We start from the raw sequence: 27675 nt of genomic DNA on the forward strand, positions 1-27675 counted from the left end.
CTGGGGACTATTGGGAATTTATTTATTTATTTATTTATTGTTGCAGTTATATACTGCCTTTCATTAAAAACAATCACAAGGCGGTTTACAAAAGTTAAAAAACATACAATAAAATGACAATAAAGTTATAAGCTAAAAATATAAAAACAAACCAAATATAAAATCTATCAAATACAAGCATAAAAACGAAACACAGGTAAAAACACATAGAAGCAGCAATAAAAACAATTATGTAAAAGCCTGGATAAAAAGCCAAGATTTAACAAGCATTCTAAAAGCTGTGATGGAGTCCGAGGAGCGAATGGCCACTGGGAGAACATTCCAAAGTCTGAGGGCAGCAACAGAGAAGGCCCTGTCCTGAGTGCACAACAGCCAGGCCTCCCTCATTGTCAGCACCCGGAGCAGAACCCACTCAGATGTCCTTGTCAAGCGGGCAGCAACCCTTGGGAGCAGGCGGTCCCTCAGGTACCCCAGGCCCAAACCGTTAAGGGCTTTCAAGGTCAAAACCAGCATCTTGAATTGGACCCAGAAACAAACTGGCAGCCAGTGCAACTCTTTCAAAATGAATGTGATGTGCTCCCATCGGGCAGCTCCGGATAAAACCCTAGCTGCCACGTTTTGCACTAGCTGCAGTTTCCGGATATTCTTCAAGGGCAGCCCCACATAGAGCGTGTTACAGTAATCCAGCTGTGACATGACTAACGCATGGGTAACCATGGCCAGATCTGCCTTCTCGAGAAAGGGACGCAGCTGGTGCACTAGCCGAAGCCGTGCAAAGGCACCCCTGGCGAGGCGTATCTAGGGAAAATAGCACCTAGGGCAAGCACTGAAATTGCGCCCCCTGTCCAAACATCTGACACCCATCTTTCAGATAACTTTACCATAATATCAGCTGAAAAATACAAGTCAGGCTCATTAATCTTTTAATATTTCAAAAACTATTTAGCAGTGGACATAGCCAGACAAAAAAATGCTGGAAAACTACAAATTTCAGTATGCTGGGGCTCATGAAATACCCAAATACTATGTGGAGGTGTACTTGGAAAACTAAACAGAAGTGCCTGTCTAATTCTCTACGATGCATTGTAGCATCACTATTACATAAGTTTTAAAAATCAATGGAGAATTTGGCTTTTCCCAGATACTCTGAAAATAATTAAAGGATTTGCAGAGTAAACTGTGTCATTCCTTGGAATATATTCTAGTATTTTAGAAAGACAGTTAAAATGAGAGAAAGAGAGCAAGAAACTCCCAGTGGGCCTTAATACTAAGGATTTCACACTGATTCAAAGACAAACTCACCATTAATAGCCATATTATTAAGACATCACATTTAGCATCACTTATCACAAGAAGCAAAGTAAGAGCAAATGAATACAATCCTAGCTCATAAGCTTCAGCTCAGTGTTCACAAGCCCTGATTCTCTGTACATAGTCCCAAACTACTGTAAATATGAGTACAGTGACTTATATTATATATATATATATATATATATATATATATATATATATATATATATATATATATATATTTAAAAAATACCTGTAGCCCCTTCGGGGGGCTTCCTAAAGGCCCTTGAGGGGTCTGCAAAGGTCCCCCCTCCCCCCGCTGGCCTCTAGGGTCTTGCAGAGACCACTTGAGCATGTGCGGTGGCCATTTAAAAAAATATTTTTTTTAATGGCCGCTGAAAACAAAATGGCCACTGCGCATGCTCAAATGGCCTCTGTGAGGCCTGACATGGCCTAGGGCCTCACAGAGGCCATTTGAGCATGTGCAGTGGCCATTTTGTTTTCAGCAGCCTTTAAAAAAAAATTTAATTTTACAAAATGGCGTCCCCCCTTCAAGTGGCACCCGGGGCACGTGCCCTGCCTGCCCCACCCTAGATACGCTCCTGCCTCCACCTGAGCTTCTAAAATCAGAGCCAGGTCCAGTAGTACCCCCAAGCTGCGTACTTGCTCCTTCAAGGGGAGTGCAACCCCATCCAGAACTGGTAAAATCTCCTCCTCCCAACTGGCTCTCCTACTGCCCAACAGCACCTCCGTCTTGTCTGGATTCAATTTCAGTTTGTTAGCCCACATCCAACCCATCACGGCCTCCAGCCCCCAATTCAGGACATCCACCGCCTCCCTAGGATCAGGTGACAAGGAGAGATAGAGCCGAGTGTCATCCGCATATTGCTGACAACTCAGTCCAAGTCGCCGGATGACCTCTCCCAGCGGCTTCATGTAGATGTTAAACAGCATGGGGGACAAGACCGAACCCTGCGGGACCCCACAGGCCAACGGCCACGGGGCCGAGCAGTAGTCCCCCAGCACCACCTTTTGGACCCTCCCCTCAAGAAGGGACTGGAACGACTGTAGCACAGTACCTCTGATTCCCATACCTGAGAGGCAGCCCAGAAGGATACCATGGTCGATGGTATCGAACACCGCTGAGAGGTCCAGCAGAACCAACAGGGACACACTCCCCCTGTCTAGTTCCCAGCATAGGTCATCCACTAGAGTGACCAAGGCAGTCTCAGTCCCATATCCAGGGCAGAAGCCAGATTGAAAAGGTTTCAGATAATCTATATCATCCAAGACCCTCTGCAGCTGGTATGCCACCACACGCTCTATCACCTTCCTCCAGCGTCGTTCTAGCCATCACCAGAATAAAAGGGCACATCCCTGTTAGGATATGGTTCACCAAAATCTGGCGAATTAAGGTGATGGATAAAATCTGCTTGTCTTTAAAAATTAATCTCTATAATCATAATATAGTTTCCCACTCAAGATGGCAGTTATTTTGGGATTATGTTTCTCAGGACAAAGATTTGGTGGATCCATCACATAAACTCAATTATATTTATGTGTGGTAGGGGTTGGGGTTTTTGGTATACTCTCAAACACTTCATTTAATAAGGGTTGTTTGCTTTTTGCTGCTCCTGTTATACTATGCATTGTACAATTTCCAGGATTAATGTCACGGAGGGCTGTTTTATGTTTTTCTTCTCTTTATATTCCTAATGGCATATATCTGTCTCTTGCACTGTCTGGAACATATTTTTGCTGCTTCTCTTTTAAATCAATAAAATTTATTTTAAAAAGAAAAATGTACATAGGGGTGGGGATGAATGACCCTTGCCCTGGCTGCTTTAGACCACATGCTATTATCTCCCACAAACACTTGTATTTCTGGCCAATGTTAGCTCTACACACTGAGTAACTATAGTTATAAACAACTGAAGACTTGGCTAGATAGGCATGCCAAATCTGTGTGTGTGTGTGTGTGTGTGTGTGTGTGTGTGTGTGTGTGTGTGTGTGTTGAGAGAAGAGCTGGGGGAGACTGACCTGCAGTGATAACACTCTGGTCAATGATTCTGTGAGGCAAACGAATGAAAATAACCACAACAAATCCTCTTTAAATGGACTGCTTTTTGGCAACTCAATCTTTATTATATCTAAAAGAACATGTAAATCGGGCTGAGAATCTTATTCCCATTGTTGAAATCCAAAGTAGCAAACCTGGGAGGCAAGGAATGATAGAGAAAAAGTTCACAAGGGATGAATGTGGGAATCGTCCTAATCACATTAAGACTAGAGGTTAAGTGAGGGCTTCACAGAAAATGTAAGTTTGTTGAGGAGAGATTTGGAGAGAGCTGAAACCACATAAATGTTTTAAGGTTGTTTAAATTAAAAAATCTCATTGGTATTTTGTTTTGATAAAAACACTTTTTATGACACACACAGAGCGGTGAGAATTTGGTTGTTGCTGCTGACATTCAATGCAAATTAGGTGAAACAAGGTATATGTTGTGTACATGTGCACACTTAAAACTACAAGCATAAATTTGACAGCGTTTGGCTGAGACTTGTTTATTCAGCTAGGTGTATAACAACTTTTAAAATGGACCTTAATCAGTGCATAATCATCCACAGTGAGACACTTCTGAGAAGAAGTTGATCGCTTCTCTGTGTGTGGAGTCTGTTTTCCTTTTTAGACCTTCCACCTTTCTTTTAATCTCGCTGTAGTCCATGTGTATGTTGAGCTTTTATAATTCTATTGCATTAGGATGTGACATTCCAGGCCCTTGACAAGGGCTTTTGTTTAGCAATATTTATAGCAGCTTCTTGTCATTGTAGAGCAAAGGCGATTGCCCTGCCCTCTGGCCCCCCTTTTAAGCAGATTTTAAGCAGAAGCTCCTCTCATGTGGCACTAATTGAAATGACTGGTGGAGGGGTGTGTGGGGGGGTGTTGTGAGCTCACTCTGCCTGATTCTGGCTTATCTGCTTGAGGGCTAAACTGAGGGGTGGGGGTGAGAGAATGCAAACCTTTTGCCTCATTCCAGCAGGGCTCAGGACTACCCAGCCATCTGTCCACTCTTGGAATTGGAAGACAAATAGAGTCTAGGCGCAGCTACTACAACTTCACAGAAAGAGAGATAAATTGTCCTAAAACTCTGGCTGAGAATTTCATATGAGGTACAGCTCCGAGACTCTCTCAGCAGGTCAGTTCTATTCTATCCGTCCGGTGTAGTTGTTGAGATGCAAAGGCTTCACCAGCAAATCTTCTATGTGGGCTCTGCTGGTATTAGGACTTAAAACTGCAGCTAAAAAGATACATTTCCTTAAAGTATTGAGTCTAAAAAATTTAGCTGGCTTTGTTTTGCCCACATACATAAGGAATTTCATCAGTGATGTGAGTGCCTTGCATACTGGCAATGCTGACAGCTGAGCAGCATAACAATGGGCAAGTCTTGGAAAAAAGATTTTAAACTAGCAAGTTACTTGAAGAGTGGTTTGGGTTATGTGCATGTGGCTTAATATTTGAACAAGAAGGCTGTTTTAAAATATGTATTAGGAGTTGTCATCTGAAATGTGTTGTCTTCACTTGGGTGAGTAACCCAGCTTGAATCTGTCATTTGAAGATTTAAATGCTGTAACATCATTTTAAGATTCCTCGTTCCCTTTAACAGTCTGCTTGAAATTTAACACAAATTCGGGAAGGAGAAAAGCAAGCCTTTCACAAGCTGTTATGTGATTTGAAAGTAAAGAAGCTTGTTTGTACTGTACTGTAGACTAACATTAGAATCAAAATTTGAAGCTGAAATGCAATGTGCTCACATAGAATTTCACTTTCTGAAGTTAAATTGGCATATCTTTGTTTCTCTCTCTTTTTATGAGCAACTAAATCCAGATCAACAGCCCTCCAGTCTATCAAAAATTGTTGATAGGAACTGATACAAGTATTAAAGAATGATCTCTACAGTGGTTTTATGGATTTTAAATATACCAACATTATAATATAAATTTGTTTAATGTTGGTTCTTGAAGCTCCATTATGATATTGTATCATGATATCATGGTAGAAATACTATCCATATACTTTGTACATATTAGAATATAATTTCTGTTGCTGTGTTTACTTCATAATGTTGGAGTGCTACTTTAAATGTGCTCATAATATTACGAGGCTAAACAGAGGTAACATCTGAAAACAACAGAATTTAATCTTGTTTTAACTTCAGGTCTTGCTGTTTACTGTGTTTGTCTTCTCCACATAACACTTAAATATTGTTTAAAAGACCTGATTTACTGCTACTTCCTCTAAACTAATAATGCCTGTTATAGATTTCTTAATGATTAGTGCAGAATAGCTTTAATGGATGTTAAAAATAATCCATGATAAAGAAAAATTAAAAAGGCTGCTGTTTTGATTGATATTTCCTACCTCATTGATTTTAAAATTTTAGGAATCTGACAAAATTAGGGGGGGAAATCTCCAAGAGACTTTTTAAAAAAACATGAGCAAACACAAGTTCAAATCCCAGGGTTATGTAAAGGTAGGCATAGCAGGTGCACTACACTAGAAGGGCATGACACGTTTTCCTGATATCTAATCACAAAAACATGTTCAATATTTAGCTCTGTTTTCATACATTGTGTGACTTTTTGTGAGGGGTGACTTGCTGTGGGGGTTACTACACCGTGAACCCTTTTCAAAATACTGAAATGGAAAACTCCATCCTTACAGAAATACATTGGTATGAGTCCCACATGTTATAGAAAGTGCGATAATAAAGCAACAAAATGTATTTGGCTTTGTGAAACCAACAGTTTCTTTCGCTATATGTCAAACATTGCTGAATATTAAAATACAAGCATAAATAACATTAAGTAGTGTGTTCAGTATGCCTTGCGCTACACTCTCATTATATGAATGCCCCTTTGAGAAGCCATATTTGTTGTTCTGTAATTTTCTTTTCCTTTTGTTGGAATCCAATTACTTCTTAAAAGTCCAGTTGTTGCATTTACTTCAGCTTGTGGCCCATATAATGTATAACTAGCTGGATTTTTTTTTTTTTTAATGAGTCAAAACTGAGGTAATACATTGATAAGCTATTCAACTTGCCTGGGTCATTTTAGAAAAAGTTGACATCTATTGTAAAAATAAATTTGCCTATAATGCAGCAGTTGTTGTGAAAGTCTTGGTAGCAGTATCCAAAAGGTGCAGCATAATGAAATTTATGAGTTGTGGAATGTGCTGGTAGTGGTTACTTCAGTATGGGAAAAGAGAAATACTATATCATTCTGGAAAAGTAGTGGAGGGCCTTATGAAAAGCTGCAGCCTTTCTGAGACACTGATGTGCTCAAGGTAATCGTCAGCTGGGTCAAGAGTGAGGAAGTTTGTGACTACTGTGTTACTGAAGGGTTGTGGGAGGAAGGTTGAGTGTGTCTTAAGGGAGGAGTAATGACAGCCTTAGGAAGCTATGGATATATAGCTCTTTGTTCTGCTGTGAAGGAAAGAAAGCTTTATTTGGAGAGTGGGTGTGTGGTGTCACAGCAGTGCATCAGAACAGAGAAAAGAGCAACAGGATGCTTGTCGAAAAAGAGGCTTCATCAGTTGAAAAGGTGGGAGGCCAAGAATGAAATGGGTGCACTGCAATGACATCCTTGCAAGAACATAGTGATTTTGAGCTGAGAGTTTTGCTACAGCCTCTAAAGGTTGTAATCTCTGGCTATCAACAAAAAAGATGATATCATGATCACTACCATTATAGGTTTTTTTAATTTTTAAAAATGCGTCACTTCACTGCTACATTTGATTATCTTTTCTTTTTAAGTGGAAATATTTTTTGTATTCTTTATCAAATATTTGTGGCAATAAAGTTCCGAACTCAGAAGGTTACAAATGCACATACGTATAATCGAGGAGGCATAGATGCAGGCAAATGCAAACCACAGTGGCCTTAAAATATACACTTTTCAATATTTTGAAAATATATATATTTTAATTCTGAAAGGAAAAGCTATAGTAATAATTATGAATAGCAGCAAGATGACAGAAAGAAGGAGGCATTCAGATTTGTTTCCAAAACATTTTAATGTAACTTAGGTTTTTTCCCCCCCTGCCTTGGTTGCCATCAGTAATAAAGAAAATAATCAACAGGAGATGGGAAAATGGGTCATTTGGGTTTTAGTGTTAAGCAGCAAATCCAGAGCAGATAAGATTTAGCTGAGATGTTAAGGTTTATTCAGTGCATTTAGTTAATGAAGTTTTTTTTTTTTTTTAAAGCATGTGTGGCAGGCTTGGGGGAGGGTGTGGAATGGCCGCCTGTCGGGTGGTATATCCTGCTGTAATTCTTCCTGATTGATTAATACTATAAAGGATGGGGAAATTTTTTCCCCTTAAATTTGAACTGAGTCTTCAATTTAAAAATAAAGTGCTAGCTCACACAAAGACAGGTTTTTAAAAGATCACTAACAAATAGATGTCTGAAATATGAAATTAACACTGTTATTTTACACACACACACACACACACACACACACACACACACACACACATACACATAATGTTATATGCTGCAGATTGTATGAAAGCACATAGAAAAAAGGCAGGAAATGGCTCTTGTAAAAGGTACCCATAAGCAAATATGTCACTATTTCTTTGTAGCCATTTTTCTGATAGACAGGTTAGTACTGACAACAAATGTGACATGAAGTTCTTTTAGAATCTGTACACATACGGAGAATTCCAAATTGTTTTAACAATGCATCTTTGCTTGATCTCATATCATTCTCTGGTCACTCTTACATTGTAGCGAACTCAACATCCCACATATCTGAGTATATTGGAGAATATTGTTATTGTTTACAAGATGAACTTTGGTGTTGGAAGAGACTTAGAGGTCTTCTAGTCCAAGCCCCTGTTCAGTGCAGTAATCTGCTACAGCATCTATGTCAAGTGGAGAAACTTAACTATGTACACTGCTCTGGGCTCCTTGGAGGAAGAGCGGAATATAAATGTATTTTTTTTTTAAAGTGGCCAGCCGGTCAGCCTCAGTTTGAAAACTTCTAGGGAAGGAACAGCTTGACAGCTTTTGCAGTAAGGACATCTATAAGAGCTTCTACTTCTTGTAGAATGAAATAAAGCCAAGTCAAGCCCTTTTACCTGAGAGTTCTTGGTTTTCTCTTTTTAACTGGGGCTGCTGCCAATTCTGCTAGAAGAGGTAATAGACTCAAAATGTGCAATTCTGGCAAGTTGGGACAGTGTGCCAAAATAACTAGCCGATATCCTAGAATGCACACATTTCCACCTCCAAGGTCTGGTGCAGAATCATTGAGAACGGCACAGTTGGGAAGGGGAATTCCTTCCATCTTCTCAGACAGTATTGTATATTTATAACCCTTCTCATAAAAACTTTTGCAAGGCAGTTTACTGATGGTTCCTCAGCAGCAGTATCCAAGGAAGGCCAAAGTATTAACCTGGACAAGATTTCTAGTAGCATCACTAGTGATTGTTGCATAGAAACCTCTGCACTGGCACTGAAATGCTATGACCTTCCTCCCTTCTTTCCTTCCATTAGATTTAAAAACTGCCTGATATAGACATCTCCAGGCAGTTTACATACAAGTTAAAAGCAACCAACAATAAAAACAATTGACCACCCCATCCATAGCTGTCACCAATGACTTGACTAAGGAGTGGGGGTGGGAGGTTGTAGGAATCCTAACTTGCAGATCATTTATTATCACTCTGTAATTTTTCTGAAACAAATTCCGGAAAATATGGCTGCAACTGCTAATGCAGAAAACTCAGGAAACAAAGGAAAAAGTCTAAATATGACATGGTGCTATTGCCATTGTGACAAATACTCAATTACATCTACATCCAACTAGACATGTGTGGAAAACAAAATAAACTTATGTTTTACTCATGAGAACAAATGGGTGGGGCGCGCTTACAGGGGAGAATTAATAGGTGAAGGGTGCAAAGTCCTGCATTTAGATAAAAAATATCAAATGCCTAAATATAGGATGTGGGAGACCTGGCTTTACAGCAGTACATGTGGAAAGGCTCTAAGTGTCTTCGTGTACCACAAGTTGAACATGAGCCAGTGGCATTATGCAGCTGCTAAAAAAAGCTAATGAAAGCTCAGGCTGCATTAACAAAGCCATAGTGTCCAAATCACAAGACGCTTTAGTTCCACTGGGTATGCTTAGCCTGAAAAAGAGGAGACTGAGCAGGGAGGGACTTGATAGCCACCTTCAAATATACTGTATGAAGGGCTGTCACAAGGAAGGAAGAGCTTAACTGTTCTCTGTTGCTCCTGAGGGCAGGACTAGAACCAATGGGCTTAAATTACAAACAAGCAGATTTAGGCTAAATATTATGAAGAATTTCCTAATTGTAAGAACAGTGGCATAGTCTGCCTTGTGCTGTGGTGGGCTGTCCTTCTCTAGAAGTTTTCAAACTTCTTTAGAAGTTTTCAAACTGAATGGCCATCTGTCAAGCCATCTGTTTCCTGCACCAAGCATAGAGTTGGACTAGAAGACCTCCAAGGTCCATTTCTTCTTTAAAATGCTATGGTGCTATTAATAATATTTTACCCTTCCTCCATTTGCTGATTCTTGCCTGCAATTCCTCCCCTCACTTGTCCACCTGGATGTTTTGAATCATCCCCCCACCCCACAAGCCTGGCTCCAAAACCAAAGGTTTACATGGCTGAAGGGAAAACATCCACAGTGCATTTGCAAGGAAAAATTGGTGGATGTATCACTCCACTCATCAATTCTCCCTTTAAAGTGATTTGTTTTTACATTTGCATTATCTCAGCAAATGCAAATTTGGGAACATATTTCAGTGCAATAATTGGTAGTCTCACCTAGGGATGTGTGAACCGGTTTGAATCCGAACTGGGGTGGTTCAGAGGTTCGGATTCAAACCAAACCAGCCATCAGGTTCGAGCTGCAGGTTCGAATTTGAACCGAACCAGGGGGTGGTTCGATTCAAACTGGTTTGGACATCCAAAAATTGGTAGGATGGAAGCTGGCACCCAGGGGTACCTGTCACCCAAACCCCAAAGCAATCGGACACTTGTACGATTTTTAATGAATTTTTGAAAATTATTTTTATTTTTTCTCATAGGATATAATGGGACTCGAACCAGGCCATTATACCTTATTGTGGAGCACCCATGGGTGCCAACAACCACCCAAACGCTGAAGCAATAGGACAGTCCTACGATTTTTAATGAATATTTGAAATATTTTTAATTATTTTTCTCATAGAGTATAATGAGACCCGAACCAGTCCATATCCCCTATTGTGGAGCACCTAGGGACACAACAGCGGGGTGGGTGGTAGACAGACAGGGGTGTCTACCACCCAAAAAAACCCCAAGGCAATTGGACACTCCTCTGACTATTGGTCATTCATGAGGTAATTCCTCATAGAGAATAATTAGGATTACAGCAAATGTATAGCTTCACGTCGGGGGGGAAAGGGTGTCATAGAGTGTAGTGTAGTGGGTGGTAGTTCCTAGGGTGGGCAAGGAAGCTATCAGAATTATTTGAAAGGAATTGTATCAGAATTATTTGAAAGGAATTGGGCAAAGGGCTGGTTTTTAAGTGATTTTTGAAGTTTACGCGTCTTTAAGGTTTTTCTCCATAAAGAAGCATGGAGGTGTCAGCAAATGTATAGCTTCACATCGGGGGCAAAGGGGTGGCCTAGAGCAGTGTGGGGTTGGTGGTAGTGCCAGGTAGGGGCAAGGAAGCTACCTGAATTTTTTCAAAGGATTTGGGCAGAGGGCTGATTTTTGGTGAATTGTTGAAGTTTACGCGTCTTTAAGGTTTTTCCTCATAAGCTATAATGGAGCTTTCAGCAGCCCCATAAGTGCACTTGAGGGGTGCTGGGGTGGCCCAGAGCGAGTGGTGATGTAGTGCACATAAGGTGCCAACCACCCCCATGGGTTTCTAACCCATGGGGTACTTGGTTCTGTTGTTTCTGAGGTGTTCTGAGTGTGGATTCTATGATAGCAAATGAGATGTTCAATGAGACACCATGAATCCACTCACTCTCATTTGCTATCATAGAATCTACACTCAGAACACCTCAGAAACAACAGAACCAAGTACCCCATGGGTGACAGGTACCCCTGGGTGCCAGCTACCATCCTACCAATTTTTGGGTGTCCGAACCAGTCTGAACTGGTCCGAACCGGTCTGAACCAGTTCGAATCCGAACCAAACCAGGGGGTGGTTCAAACAAAACCAAAACCGAACCACCCCCTCCTGGTTTGAACCCGGTTCAAATCCGAATTGAACCAGGCGAACCGGTTTTGTGCACATCCCTAGTCTCACCTTCAGGTAAAGTAGAGGAGTCACTATTGTTATTGCAATTAGAGTTTTCACAGTGCATGAATTCCAAATGCTGCTGAGCTTTTCCTCAAGAAAGAACAAGTCTCTCTAATGGATTTTCAACCCACTCTGTTGGGCATACCCTCAGCAACCTTTTTGAGAACCATGCTGACAAATGCTCATAGCTATGTGGATTCAACCCTTGGAGAGACCATGTGATGCAATGGCTGGAGTGCTGTTTCTGTGGGCCGCCTAGGTTCAAGTGCCCTGGCAAGTGCCAGTAGGTTGAATCTACATAGTTCTGTGGCACACCGTTGTATCTTCCCCTCAACTTTCTTAAAAACAAAACAAAACAAAAAGTGGGAGGCTTTTATGATCTAGAAGTTGATCTAGAAGTTGGGGTAAGCAGTAGAGTGGCCAAATTTGCAGATGACACTAAACTATTCAGGGTAGTTAAATCCAAAACAGATTGTGTGGCAGTCCAAAAAAAAATTCTCTAAACTGGGGAAGTGGGTGACAAAATGGCAAATGTGGTTCAGTGTAAGCAAGTGTATATTGATGCATGTTGGGGCAAAAATCTCAACTTTACATATACACTGATGGGATCTGAGCTCTCAGTGACTGACTAGGAGAGGTTGTGGTTGTGGTGGACAGGAGAGACTGACTAGGAGAGGTTGTGGTTGTGGTGGACAGCTTGTTGAAAGTGCCAATTCAGTGCGCGGCAGCTGTGAAAAAGGCCAATTTCATGCTAGGCATAATTAGGAAAGGGTTTTAAAATAAAAATGCTAGTGTTATAATGCCATTATTCAAATCTATGGTGCAGCCACATCTGGAGTACTGTGTTCAGTTCTGGTCATCATAAGAAGGAATTTGTAGAACTGGAAAAGGTGCAGAAGATGACCGAGATGATCAGGGGCCTGGAGCACCTTCCTTATGAAGCAAGGCTACAGCATCTGGGGGTTTTTAGTTTGGAAAAGAGGCAACTATGGGGAGACATTATAGAGGTGTATAAAATTATACCTGGATAGAGAGAGTGGACAGAGAGAACATTTTCTCTCACACAGAGAACACTAGAACCAGGGGTCATCCCATGAAACGGAAGGTCAGGAAATTTATGACAAAAGGAAGTACTTTTTCACATAGCGCATAACTAATCTATGGCATTCTCTGCCATGGGAATTCTTGGCCACTAGTTAGGATGGCTTTGAAGGGGGCTTAGACAAAGTCATGAGGGACAGGTCTATCAATGGCTACTAGTCTGGTGGCTATAGGCCACCTTCAGCCTCAGAGGCAAGATGCTGCTAAATACCATTACAGGAGAGCAGTGGCAGGAGAGGGGGCAAGCCTTCACCCGCTGCCCATGGGCTTTTCAGAGGCATCTGGTGGGCCACTGTGTGAAACAGATGCTGGACTAGATGGGCCTTGAGCCTGATCCAGCAGGGCTGTTCTTATGAGGCTACAATGCTGTGCAGAGAACAAGTAGAATGGGTGAGTCGGTTAACGCATTTCCCTCCAGCAATTTTTCTACTCAGAATTACTCTGAAGTTGCTTTTCTCTCAAGATCAGACCTAACTATAATACATCAAGTTATTGTAAAGGAAAGTTGTGATTGATTTAAAGCCTTCCAAAACTGCTGTCAGTATAATAAACTTCCATGTATTGCTGAAAACACTGAAAATTTCTCTTGGCTTCCTGAACTAATCACCACTTGCTTAGTAACCCCACATGGTTATGTCAGCTGGCTCTAAATGAGTGACACTTGGTGAAGCAGCACTCAGTAGAAGAAGGTGCAAGAATAGCAGAGGTGAGGACTTTGATTCTTTTCCACAGTGTTTTGTGGGAGCCTGAGGTGTTTATAGTCTGCAGCAGGAATATTACAAATGAGATATTTCCAAATGAAATATTTTCAAAGGGCTGTGTACCAAAGATTAGGAAGACTATAATTGTCTGAAGGTGTGTTGAAAATAATGGAGAGGTGATAGACTATTGGGAAGTGCCTGGTTAGTCATCCAGGGCCAAATATTTTTAAAACCATGCCATGTCAAGGATCTTTCTGTGGCTTCTGCCTCTTCTTCTCTCTTCAATCATTTTTCACCCTGTTGCTCCAGAGGTCTATTTCACACACTACACTTTTTAGATGTACACATAAGACTCTGTCTAGTTCTACCACCCGGCAACGGCTGGTGTGGGTGCCGTTGGGGGGGGGAGGCACATTTATTTATTTATTCATTTATTCATTTATTTATTTAATACATTTCTATACCACCCAAAATGCAAGTTCTTGGGGCGGTTTACAAAATGATAGAAACAGCCAATAAAAGATTAAAACATTTCAACAATTAAAATTAGAAGTTAAAACTATTAAAACACAATTAAAAGAGTATCTAATTAAAAGCCTGGGTGAACAAATGCATCTTGACTGCCCTTTTAAAAGTTGTAAGAGATGGGGAGATTCTTATTTCAGCAGGAAGTGTGTTCCAAAGCCTCGGGGCAGCAATGGAGAAAGCCCGTCCCAGAGCAGCCATCAGACGAGCTAGTGGCAACTGCAGATGAACCTTTCCCGATGATCTCAATGGGTGGTGTGGTTCATAGCGAAGACAATGTTCTCTTAAATACCCAGGGCCCAAACTGTTTAGGGCTTTATAAATTATAACCAAAACCTTGTACTCTGCCCGGAAACTTACCAGCAGCCAGTGTGGATGTTTTAAGATAAGAGTGATATGGTCTCTCCAAGATGACCCAGAGACCAATCTGGCTGCCGCATTCTGGACTAACTGTAGTTTCTGGACTACATACAAAGGCGGGCCCATATAGAGCGCATTGCAGTAGTCAAATCTGGAGGTGACCAGCAGATGTACTACTGTTCTGAGGTCATTTATCTCAAGAAATAGACGCAGCTGGCATATCAGCTGAAGCTGATAAAAGGCACCTCTGGCCACCGCCTCAACCTAGGACACCAGGGAGAGTTTTGTGTCCAGAAGCACCCCCAGACTGTGTACCTGTTCCTTCTGGGAAAGTGTGACAGGCAGAAAGTGTGACAGGCAGACATCCAGAACAGGCAGATCAAAATCATTTCCCGAGTTCCAACCCCGCACAATAAGTACCTCCGTCTTATCTAGATTCAGTCTCAGCTTGTTATATCTCATCCAGCCCATCACTGCCTCCAGGCATTTAGGGAGGTTATGCCTTCTCCTGATGACGTTGACATGGAGAAATAGATTTGGGTGTCATCAGCATACTGATAAAACCCTGCACCAAATCTCCTGATGATCTCTCCCAGCGGTTTCATGTAGATGTTAAACAACATCGGAGAGTAAATCAATCAGTGCTTACCTCCACTCTTGTCGAACCTGGATGCTGCTCGGAGCAGCGGTGCACCGCCCAGCACCCCCTGTGGTGGGGGATCACCTCCGCCACCTGGCTTCCTTGGAGCCGATCCCCCGCCATTGGCCAGGTGAGTGGCAGAGGCGATCCCCTGCCGCAGGGGGTGCTGGGTGGCGCACCGCTGCTCCGAGCAGTGTACCACAGGTACAATGTCCACACACACAGGAATTATGATAAAGCAAAGCCTTGTTTTCCTCCTCTCCCACCACATAGCACAGGTGTGGGCACTCAGAGCCCAGGTCATTACAAGGAACGGGAAGACTGTGCAAACCTCCATATTCCCATCGAGGACTAGCCCCTCTCCGTCTCCTTCTAATCTCACATTCCTTGATCGAATGGAGTAGGAGTGCTGAATGATAAAGGAGATATACACAGACTTCCCACTGTTACAACCAAGCTAGTGCTTTTGAGTGTTACTGCAGATTTATCAAGGAGTTACACTCAAGGGACTGATTATTTCATAGAAGCATTTCAGGGTGGTTAAAACTGGGAAAGACACAGAATTTTCCCACTCTTCCAATGCATGCATGTTTCTTGGTGTGTATGTGTACATATGTATGCTTGTGTATATACACATGCAAGTGTTTGTGTTGTGTGTACATGTGTTTGTGGTATGTGCATGTATGTTTGTGTGTGTGTGTTGTGTTTTTGTGTTGTGTACATTGTGCTGCATATGTGTGTTTGTTTTTCTGTTTGCATATGCTGTGCTTCTGTTTGTTTGTGTGAACTTTCTTTTTGTATACCCCCAAAAGCACCACTGCTTCCCCACCCCAACAGTGCTACTAACTACTCACTTGTCTTTACCCACCTGTCCATTTCATGTCCCCTCCCTCACTTCCCTAAGAGTTCACATTCCATAACAAATGGAGCAGGCATTACACTTGCAATAGAATACACTAGCTATATCCCCCTGCCAATGTCAGACTACTGACAAATGTGTCAGCATTCTGGCTTCATTGTCTGTTATGCTCTGTATAACTTTGCCAGTACTTGCTAGTCAAAGGCTTTAATGGGGCAGGAAAACCTTAACAACTTTTGAATCACTGTTCACATTTCCACCAAACAACTAAAAGGCACACTTCCTAGACACATCTGGACAAAGTACATCAGTCATTTTCACCAACATTGAAATAATTATATTCTGTGTCTGTCTAAAGATTGGACAAAAAAGGGCCAATGTGCCAAATTTCAGCACTATTTAACTTCTTGTACCTGTGGCAAACTTTATCAGATCTCTTGGAAATTAGGCACATTTGTAGAATTTGTCTATAAATCATGAACGCCACGTTTCAAATTATCAACTCAACAGATGGCATATTTATAAGCATTTTTATTTCGAGTCTTATAATGGCAGAACTAAAGGGGTATTCCCATGTCCCTTTAATGAGAAAATGGCTACTCAATCCATGTATTTCTGCTTCAAATGTTTGATTTTTGCACACTTCAGAAGTAGTTATGTGTACATTATTATTGTTGTTTCCTTTTATGAGGTTTTGCATTGTGGCAACCTCATATAACATTGGCAGGTCAGCAGGCCACTGCAGGGGAAGGGAAGTCAGAAACATAATTGATGGATGATCTCCAATTGGGAATTGACAGAGGGAATGTGACACTATTGGTCTTCATGGATCTCTTGGCAGCCTTCGATACTACTGATAATAGTATCATTCTGGAACTTCTGAGGGGATTAGGGGTGGGAGGAACTGCTTTGCAGTGGTCCCGCTCCTACCTCACAGGCAGATTCCAGATGGTGTCCCTTAGATACTGTTGTTCTTCAAAATCTGAACTTTCCTATGGTGTCCCTCAGGGCTCCATACTGTCTCTGATGTTGTTTAACATCTACATGAAACCACTGGGAGAGATCATCAGGAGATTTGGTGTGGGATGTTATCAATATGCTGATGACACCCAAATCTATTTCTCCATGTCAGCCTCATTAGGCATAACCTCCCTAAATGCCTGCCTGGAGGCAATAATGGGCTAGGTGAGATATAACAAACTGAGGCTGAATCCAAATAAGACAGAGGTACTTATTGTGTGGGGTCGGAACTCGGGAGATTATTTTGATCTGCTGATTCTGGATGGGGTCAAGCTCCCCCAAAAGAAACAGTTATGCAGTCTGGGGGTCCTTCTGGATCCGAAACTCTCCCAGGTGTTCCAGGTTGAGGCAGTGGCCAGAGATGCTTTTTATCAGCTTTGGCTGATATGCCAGCTGCATCCATTTCTTGAGATGAACGGCCTCAAAATGGTGGTACATATGCTGGTAACCTCTAGGCTGCATTACTACAATGCACTCTGTGTGGGTCTGCCTTTGTATATAGTCCAGAAACTGCAGTTGGTTCAGAATGCGGCAGCCAAGTTGGTCTCTGGGTCATCTCGGAGAGACCATATTACTCCTATGTTGAAAGAACTACACTGGCTGCTGATATGTTTCCTGGCCAAATACAAGGTGCTGATTATTACTTATAAAGCCCTAAACAGCTTAGGCCCTGGGTATTTAAGAGAACATCTCCTTCACCATGAGCTTCATTGCCTGTTAAGATCATCTGGAGAGGTTTGTCTGCGGTTGCTGCCAACTCGACTGGCGGGTACCTGGGAGCAGGCCTTCTCCATTGATGCTCCTGGACTTTGGAATGCACTCCCTGTTGAAATAAGAGCTTCCCCATCTCTAGCAATTTTTTTAAAAAAGCATTGAAGACATATGTATTCACCCAGGCTTCTAATTAGATTTATAGTTTTAATATTTTAATGTTGGGTTTTAAAATGATTTTAATGTTAATCATTTTAAGGTGTACATGATTTTAATTGTTTAATTGATTTGATGTTTAAATGTTTTTATTTATCTATCTATCTATCTATCAGATTTATACCCCGCCCAAACTTACGTCTCTGGGCGGCCAGTTTTAAAAGCATTTTTTAAAAATTGTAAACTGCCTGGAGGCGCAGGTAGTGGGTGGTATAAAAACATGCTAAATAAATAAATAAATATGTGAAACAGCTATAAGAGGAAAGGGGCATGTCAATATGAAACAGTTAGACTTGATAAGTGGATAAAATTCAGGCCTGAGGGAATTGTTATGATGTCACAAAAATATGCCTGAATGCAAGTTTTCAGTGAAGCAACTTTTATGTTGAAAAGCAGTATATAAATATTTGTTGCTGTTGTAGTATATGGAAGCCACCTAATGGCGCAGTGGGGAAATGACTTGATTAGCAAGCCAGAGGTTGCTGGTTCGAATCTCTGCTGGTATGTTTCCCAGATTATGGGAAACATCGATATCGGGTATCAGCGATATAGGAAGATGCTGAAAGGCATCATCTCATACTGCATGGGAGATGGCAATAGTAAGCCCCTCCTGTATTCCACCAAAGACAACCACAGGACTCTGTGGGTGCCAGGAGTCAAAACTGACTTGACAGTACACTTTACTTTAGTAGTATGTGGACAAGTATGTGCTCATAATGGTAGTAAAGTGGGCCAAACTGGTAGCAGATTTTGAATATCTTATGGAATAACCTGGTCCACCTAGGGGCAGCTCTTTCATGAGACAAGGTGAGGTGGTTGCTTCAGGGTTATTGGGCACCAGAAGTGCAAGAAGATTTGCCCCCGCTGCTGTCATCAGAGAAGCTCGTCAGGGCTGATCTGACTCTTGAAAACCTTCCAAGGAACACCTCTCCTCACACTCCTTTCAAAGCTTTCAAGAATCACAAGTTGAGGAGAGGAGGCTACTAGCAACCTTCTCCCTGCCCGCTGCCTGCACCACTTTCAAGACTTACAGGGATCAGTTTTGAACCCCAGCAGGGGCAGGGGCATGGGGCAAGAGAGAATTTGGCACCTCACCTCAGGTGCTGCAACACCTTGGGCTGCCCTGAATCCACTTGTCAGTTTCAAGCAGAAGTCAGACTGATGCTTCTGGGAAGCTTTGAAGGAAGGTTTCTCTCGTGCTTGTTCCCAGTATCTGTTGTTCAGAGGAATGCCAAACATGGAGGATCCCTTTAGCTATTATGTCTAAAAGTCTTCAAAGGACAGTGCTAGGTTTTGTTTTAATGTACTGCAGTTATCATTGGTAGAGGAAGTGATCTAATGAATCAGATGCCATATGTAATCTGTCAAATGTAAGAACAAAATGGAAGACACCTTGTAGGTACTTATAGAGGCAGGAATAAGCTGCCTTGCTTTTACACAGAGATTCAAATACAGTGTTCTCTTTTTTCAATCCGCTTTATTAAGCTCACAGATGGATGGGCTTTTAGTGAATTCAAGAGCAATGGCAGCCAACCCATATAGCAGACTTTCCTAATGCAATCAGAATTCCCTCAGGAGCCACACATTAAAACCATTATGAAAATGGAATTTTCTTTTAACTTATGGCCTTTCCTTCTGTCTTTCCCCTACCCCCACATACAACATACAACAAATGTTCTGTCTCCAATGAATTCTAAAAGTCAATACAGCTAAAAGCACCAAGCCACACAGAGAGCGCAGGGATAAATAATAAAGTAGTCAGAATAGAGATTCCCTTTGGTTGCTAACAAAATGCCACCGCAATCCTGGGAATATATATATATATAAATATATATATTCATTCATTCAGGTTACAGGTGGCATTTTGTTTTATATGTTTTACATTTTATACAGAATGCCGCCACAATCCGGGGGGGGGAGATTTTTATATATATGAATGATTGTGGTGGCATTTTGTTTATATCTGTCTATCTATCTATCTATCTAGGGGTGGGGGTGCATAATGAAACTGCACTTAAATATAATGTTCTCTATGGAAATCAGGAGGCATTGGCCAAATCATACGTTTTGATGATTAAGTGAGGTATCTGAAGCCAAATGAAGTTCATTTTCTATTTGCTTTTGCTAATATTATTCAGATGGTGTAGTTTTATAAACAGTTATCAAACTTACCCAAATTCTCTTTTGCCCATGTTGATTTCACAGAATCTGTTCTTTGGAAGCAGAACTATATACAATGATGATAGATCCAGATCTTCAACATGGCTTGCTGCCAAAAACCTGTAAAAGGGGTGGGTGGGGTGGGACTGATTTCAAGCAGAAAAGTATTTTACAGTGTAATCATGGGAATAAAACCTGGCTTGCTCCCCCACTTATGTTCCTCTCCACACTCTGCTGCTGTAAGCAATATTCTTTTTTCCGGGCTCATTTCTGGTATCAGAACCAGAATGAAAAGGAAACAACATAGCAGAGTAAAACAATATAAGATGGAGAAGGAATGGGTTTCTCCCCCTTCCTGTATGCACACCTATTAATGTAAATAATAGACTCCCCCACTCCCACTGCATTTGTGAACAGGGGCAAACATCTGAATGGCTACCCTGGTCTTTGTATCTTTTTTGGCCCTAAGGTCTAGCTCAGTGCAAAGCAAGTAAACGGTGCCCCACATGGAGTGGGGAGGACATTATGCCCCGTGCCCCACATGGAGGGAGCCCGATCCAAATAATATTTCCCTATTTGAATGGATCAGACCAATCCTTTTCATTTAAGAAAATAAAACTAATCAGTCAAAATATAAGCCTAAGATCAAGAGTTATTTCAGTATTTGGGGTTCTTTCATTGTCACAGGATTCAGTGGCTGACATACTGCACAATGTTATGCACACAATGGAATGTAAGATTTACATAATTGCACAAGAGTATTGTTGCACCATTGCTTTTCCCTAATAGTGTTTTAACTGCATACCTGGCTTTTAACACTTGCCACATTTCAAGTTATTAGTGACGCAGGACGTGATGTACGTGTGACGTGCGCATGCACAGTGAGGCTTTTGAAGCCATTTGATGGGGGTGGGGGCAGCAGGAAGGTACCCTGCCACCCCAAATGCTTACAAAGTGGGTGTGCTGGAGGGGGGAAAGCGGCGGGAGGAGTAAGTATACCCTCCCCTGCCCTTAAAGATCCACCCCCCCGGCATCGAACTGCCGAACTGGCCCCAGGTCCGGACCAGTCCAGAGGCCCTTAGAATGGGCTCCGGACCAGTTTGTGCACATCTCTACAAGAAAAGTCATTTTAAAGCTAAAAATAGCCTGCTGAACAACTGTGTCCATTTTTAAGTGAATCCATGGGGAAATGGCAAGGTTATGAGGAACAGATGTTGGATAGCACACATGAAACCCCAAAGCCATGATTGGATCTTTTCCCCCCTCTACATTTTCCATGAGATTTTACAAACTAATAGCAAAGCTCACACTGATAGGGTATTTGGGAAAGAGCTCTCTTGATATTCCACCTTCCATACAAACTTCATTCATGGGTTTGTTGAAATAAATATGTTTTACATTTCTACCAATTAAGAAAATGGCTCCCATTAGGTTCTATGGTAACATCAGATTCGGACATGCTCAGCTTAGGATAGAATATTTGTGAGGAGAGAGGAAGTGGGAGGGGAGTGACTGTGTAGAGGAGGAACGAAGAGTAAACAATGGCTGTTCAGATGCCTCTATTCTCATTATCTTTAGCCCTGGAAACATCTGAGAAGGGCTACTGTCAGGACTGGTGAAATCTTTCCTCCCTCCCAGAGGAGGAATGATGTATTGAAAATGAAAGGCAACCATTACAGTTCAATGGTTTAACTCATGTGTCTGAGGTAGATAGGGAAACAGGCTCAATTACACGGGCCTCAGCTCCTTTGCTCTTATTGTGTCTGTCTGCCAGTGGCCTCTCCTTCATTTTTCCTCAGGACTACTAGGCCTCAGTTCTTGTGTCTGGTTTTTACCCTGCTTCAACTTTGTATCTCTTAAGCAGGAGAGGACTGCTGAGTTCCTTGTAAGACTCAAGAGGGCCCTGCACTTTTACAGTGCAGACATTCAACAGGTGTGACCTTGCCTAGCATATGAGGGTGCAAGCAGTGCCTGTTGATTTTCTGCCTGTGCTTCAACTGCTGTTGCTACACAGCTACAATCAGCACAATTAGTAAAAGAGAATTATGGATGGATATGTTTACCATAAGGATAGATACCATAGGGATGAATATGCTACTGTATGAATATAAGGTACTAGGAATCTAGAATGAAATACTGACAGTAGAGGAGATACATTTTGTTCTTCATTGTAAATCTTCAGAAACAGATTTGCTTATTTCTGTTTTGTTCTGTAATGAATGTACAACTGTTAATAGTTATTAAATGGTAGTATAAATCTGCAAGTCTCCATCCGTATGATAATCATACCTTTGTACCACTTCTGGTCAGAAGCTTCTGACTAAAAGGTTCTCTTTTACTAATTGTCATTGTTGCCTGCTGAAGGCAACTCACTCACCATAAACTCACCGGCACATGTTACCAAATTCTTCTTAGACATTGCTGTAACACTAACCCCCAGCTTTTGTTGTTGCCACCAGTCTACTCAGAAAGTGGATTGGAGCACAGAAAACCTAGCCAAATTGTGTTTCCATGGTTATGATTTTGTAGGCCAGCACAATATCTCAGACTGCTCATCAGGTCTCATCCCCCATGGCATGAACATTGTGGGCCATCAAATATACTTACTTTTTGGAGCTGCCACCCCCTGTAAACTAAATGTTGTTTTTGTTTTTTGCTTTAATTGAATGTTCTTATAAGAGGAAAGCAACAAGAGAACAAATGTAATGCTAAGAAATAAAAGATTAAGAGAGAATTAAATTCCTGTTTTAAAAAGTAAAATGAATCTTCTTTATAGCATATTTTCTTAAAAGTGGGAAAAGAATCCTCCATTGGAGAGCTAATAAACAACACAGCATAGCATCACCAGGACTCTTGAAGTGTACGAATCAGATTGGAATGAGTTGCAGAGCTGTCTAGAACTGAAGTACCTAGAACTGCAGCTCATCCATTTGTGGAATGGTGACCACCTCTATTACTTGAATGCCCACTGTCAAAGGAATAAGTAGCAGGTTTTGTGTGAAAAATTAATTGAGTTTGGAATATGAAAATCTAAGCATAGTGCAAGATAATTGGGGGGTTGTTTAATCCTATTCATCCTTTGCAGCAAGAGCTGACACCAAAGTGGTGACATACTTGTTTCATATTTATTTAAAGAAATATTAGCAGAAACGCCAAAATGCTTTGCAACAGAAACTAGTCTGAATATGTCTAAATTGTGACCATTTAGGGCAACTGATTCAAAAGACTTCTGTAAACAGTAAATTGTATGCTGTCATGTACATATCACTGATAAGCATCTATTAAGATATATTTGGCATGGGCAGATGAGTTGTAGCAAAAAACAAAACTGTCATTATAGATCATGTCATAAGGGTAGCTTTCATGTCACCATTCTTGAATAGATTAATAGTTTTCTGTGACAATCTTGCTCTCTTGCAGCTCTCTTTCATTATAGAGACAAGTCTGCCTTCATTAATTACTCAAGCAACTGGGGTGTGTGATGTAAAATATCCTAGCGACTGTTGTGTGTACACATTACTGTGAATGTCCAAGTGTTCATGAATGTTGATAATCCCAGATGAATTGTATAAATGTTACCCCACTGCTCAAATATATACAAGCAACTGCTAAGAATTATGTTTAGATGACCGTCAACAAACACCATGTCCAATCTTTTGGACATTCACAACATTTGTTAGGGATTTTCAGCATACATTGTATATGTAAGAAGTCACCTTATTTTGGACATTTACTGTAACATGTACACCAGGGCTTTCCAACCTGTGGTCCTCTAGATCTCAGTTTCTCAACCGGCGGTCCGTGGACCGGTGCCAGTCCACAACGACTTGAGTGCCGGTCCTTGCCCTGACGAGTTAACACCCCCACCCCACCTGCGAACCTCTGTGTCGTTTTTTAAAAATCTTCAAATTCCAGCTGCTTGCCGCTTGCCTTCCCTTGCCGTGAACCTCTGTGTATATTTTTAAATTCCGATGCTGAGGGGATGGCTGCTGGGTGGGGGATGAGCCAGTGGTCGAGGGGATGGCTGTGGGGGGGTGTGAGCCAGTGGTCCTTCCACCCACACACACCCCGGCGGCGGCACGCGGCGGCGGCGGAGGATCCCAGAGCGACGCCATGGCCTGCCGTCCGGCCCGGCGTCGCTTCCCAATTGCAAGGCGCGCCTGCAGGCATTACTGCGCAGGCGTCCCTCACAGTTGGGAAGCGACGCCGGGCTGGACGGCAGGCCATGGTGTCACTCTGGGATCCTCCGCCACCGCCGCGCGCCGCCGCCGGGGTGTGTGTGGGTGGAAGGACCACTGGCTCACACCCCCCCACAGCCGTACCCTCGGCCGCGCGGCGGCTGGAATTTCAAGAATTTTTTAAACACGGAGGTTCAAAGCGGGTGTGGGGGGGGGCGGGTAGAAGGACCACTGGCTCATCCCCCACCCAGCAGCCATCCCCAGCCATCCCCTCAGCATCGGAATTTAAAAACATACATGGAGGTTCATGGCAAGGGAAGGCAAACGGCAAGCAAAGCCCTAATTATTATGACGAGACAATAGTTCCCTATACTTGTTAAGAATTCTCTTTAATACAACACCATTGTAACAGGCATTACTGTTGTGCTGCTAATTGTCTACCATCTATTTCGAGAACTACATATAACTCCTTCTGTAGTTCCATTTGTGCAACAAATGTCAAGTGAAGGGCAACAGCCACATTGACTCTTGTTTTCAACTTTCCATGTAGCAGGATATTGACCAATGTCAAATGATTGACAAGATCGCCAATTAATATTTTCCAAATGCTCTCCACATCAAATATTTCTGACCCAGAATTACACACACACAGAAAAACTCTCTTGGGAGAGGAGGAGTCCAACATAAATTCTGAGCAGTGATAATAGCAAAGAAAAAAGGAAGAGTAGAAGTTGATGAAGGCAGGCAGGGAGCAATTGGGAACACATAACACTGAGGAGCACTGGGTGTCAGCACTTTTCCCCTCAGGCCCGCAGTTCTAATAATTAACTCAAGATGTTCTGTTTTGCAATGATTATGGACTCCATGACCCAATCTAACTCCAGCAAAAGGTGTGATCCAACTAATGCTTCTATATTTCATGAAATACAAGGGAAGATACTTCATTAAGTGCATAACTCTGTTAGTTAAATAAATTGGGCTTGAAAGTGCTAGACATAGGCTGCATTGCATTCTTTTTTGGAATTTTATTTGGGCATTTGGAGTTCTGGCTGTTGCAAATTGTGCCACCGTTTGGGGCACAGAGGTTTTGCAATCAACTCCTCATTGAATCTACAATGTTGTGACACAGATCTGACATAAATAGCAAATAAAACATATTTCCAAAGGTTTTAAGAGAAACTTAGTTGTACTTTGAACATTCACCACATCTTATCTTTGGCAAAAATAAAATTAGTAATTGATACTGCTTCCTAACTTGACAGGATTAAGTGCCTTGGCATTAAAATCAATTTCACTCCTGCACAGTCCTCTCAAGAAAACATACTGTAGTGAAGTCATCAAAAGATGACTTTTAACTGTCATTTTCAATGATAAGGTGATTTGGTGGTGCCACAACCACATTCCATATTCAAAAGTTAATATGTCTTGCGGGGGACCCACAAATCTCTACATGTGGCAATGTTTTATTTTACTGCATGGGAGTGAACTCACAAGAATGCTAAATCTCAGGAAAATGTAGCATTGTCTGTAGAAAATGTAGATGTCTGCATCCTAAGATTAGATCTGTTATTTCAAATGAATAAGTTAACTCCAGTCTCTCTGCAGTCCCCTGCCACATGCACCTCTCTTATCTGCCCATTTTCTCTCTAGTCTTCTTTCCCCCTCCTTCCTCAACTGCTCCCTCAGCTAAACATCCTTTCCTAGGCCTGTCAATTCCCTTGTTGCCTACCCAGGCTCCTGCCTAATTTTGCTTTTTCTATGCCTCTTTACCTAGCTCCTTCTGCAAGATCTGAGCAGCTTATAGAGACTTTCTCTCTCTCCCTCAAGCCAGACCTCCCTATTCTCTTTCCATCTCTTTCTTTTATAGCTTTCTTTCTTTCTTTCTTTCTTTCTTTCTTTCTTTCTTTCTTTCTTTCTTTCTTTCTCTCCCTCTCTCCCTTCAAGCCTGCTCCATCCCCTTTTCCTTTTTCTATCCCTCTGTGTCTCTCTCTCAAGCCAAGCCTGCCCCATTCTCTTTCTCAAGCCAAACCTGCCCCATTCTCTTTCTCAAGCCAAACCTGCCCTATTCTTTCCCTCTCTTGCTTCTCTCTTTCCTTCTTATAAAAGCTTGTGTGGTGAAGGATCAAAGTATAATTTTCTTATCAAAAATTAAGAGAAAAACTTCTCTAATTTTTTTCCTTAGAAGTGCTCCGTGTTAAGTGTGATGTTATAAGTTTATTCGGTCATTGACCAGCAAATTAAGTGTGATGATTTGGCAGAGGTGGAAAGGAACAACAATGCATTTTATTGTTATGTATTTTGTACAGATTGTATTGTATTTATATTATTAGAATTTTTAATTCAATTTATTTTATTTTAATTTAAATTAATCTTGGCCAGAACTTCAAAAGTTAAATTTTGATTAAATTCATTTTAATTAATTTCACTTTAATTTGATTTAATTAATTGGTTTATATTAAGTGTTACTTTAATCATCAGCACCCTAAAAATTGACCTTGGCCCCCATAAGCCAAGTCACAGTCAGTTTTGGCCCCCCAGGTCATTTGAATTGTGCACGCCTGTAGGGTAGTACTAATAGATAAACTTGAAACCTCTTTACTAACTGCTGGTCTGGGAAACTGCACATGAAGAATGTAGCGGTCCTTGAAACTCTGCAGGAAGAATTTACCAATCCTTGACTCCAAAAAGGTTGAGAAACACTGCTCTAGATGTTGCTAAACTACAATTCCCATCATCTCCAGATACAATTTATTGTGGCTGGGGATGCTGGGAGTTGTAGTTCAGCAACATCTGGAGAACCAGAGTTTGAGAACCACTGATGTACACAATTCCGTTATATATAGCTCTACACTGAAGAATTAAAACTGCATCTGCCCTTGTGCTGATAACCAGTTCTGTGCCTGTGGAGCTGTATTTCTAGCATTGCTGTCTGGTGGCTAATATGAACTCCTACTTTGACCCTTTGCAAGGGCTTCATCACACAGATTCATACGGTGTGAATCTATCATTACTCACAAATGGATCCTGTGTGTGGCCTCTTCTACATATAGAGGGACAGTTGTCCTGGGAGAATGACAAAAGGCCAAATTGAAAGGTCATCAATCTTGATATTAGCTACAACTGATCCCAGCCTTTTTACAGTAGCCACACATTTGGAGAGTAGTTGAGGATTATTTGTGAATGCATTTATTCCTTCCCAAACTCTTTCTTTGGGGTTATGTGAGGATTTGGAATGGAAAGATTGGAGAGAAGGAAGTAGATGGGATAACTGTGAGAAGGGGCTACAGTAGAAACACAAGAATAAATGAATGTTGCATCTGTGGTACTGTTATGCATACAGGTGGGACCATTTCAGTGTTCTGAGAGAGTGTTTCAGGCATAATGGGCAGCAAGGGAGAATATTTGCTTATATCTGTTTTCAGCCAATCTCTTCAGAACTCTCTTACATTTACAGCTTCCATGAATGTCAACAGTGAAGTGGCTGGACTTGCCTTCCCATAGACCAGGCCTGCATAGGTGAGAGTATTGGACTAGGACTGGGAACCCTGAGTTCAAATCTCTGTTCAGCTGTGGAACTCTGGGTGA

The 27675-nt window shown here is 41.7% G+C and overlaps 1 protein-coding gene across 16 annotated transcripts in view; it reads left to right on the plus strand.

The window, feature by feature from the left end:
• LOC128329859 (poly(rC)-binding protein 3-like) overlaps window positions 1-27675 on the plus strand; it is a 469417-nt gene that overhangs the window by 326525 nt on the left and 115217 nt on the right. The window contains exon 1 of one of the 16 annotated variants that reach the window (XM_053261679.1): window positions 4233-4487. The exons of 13 other annotated variants lie outside the window; for them this stretch is intronic. The gene's annotated coding sequence lies outside the window, so the exon portion shown is untranslated. Of the gene's footprint in view, window positions 1-4232; window positions 4488-4806; window positions 4875-27675 lie in introns of those variants that run through there. 2 more of the 16 variants (XM_053261686.1, XM_053261700.1) reach the window with 2 other exon arrangements.

The sequence above is a fragment of the Hemicordylus capensis genome, chromosome 6 (assembly GCF_027244095.1).
Source record: "Hemicordylus capensis ecotype Gifberg chromosome 6, rHemCap1.1.pri, whole genome shotgun sequence".
NCBI lineage: Eukaryota > Metazoa > Chordata > Lepidosauria > Squamata > Cordylidae > Hemicordylus > Hemicordylus capensis.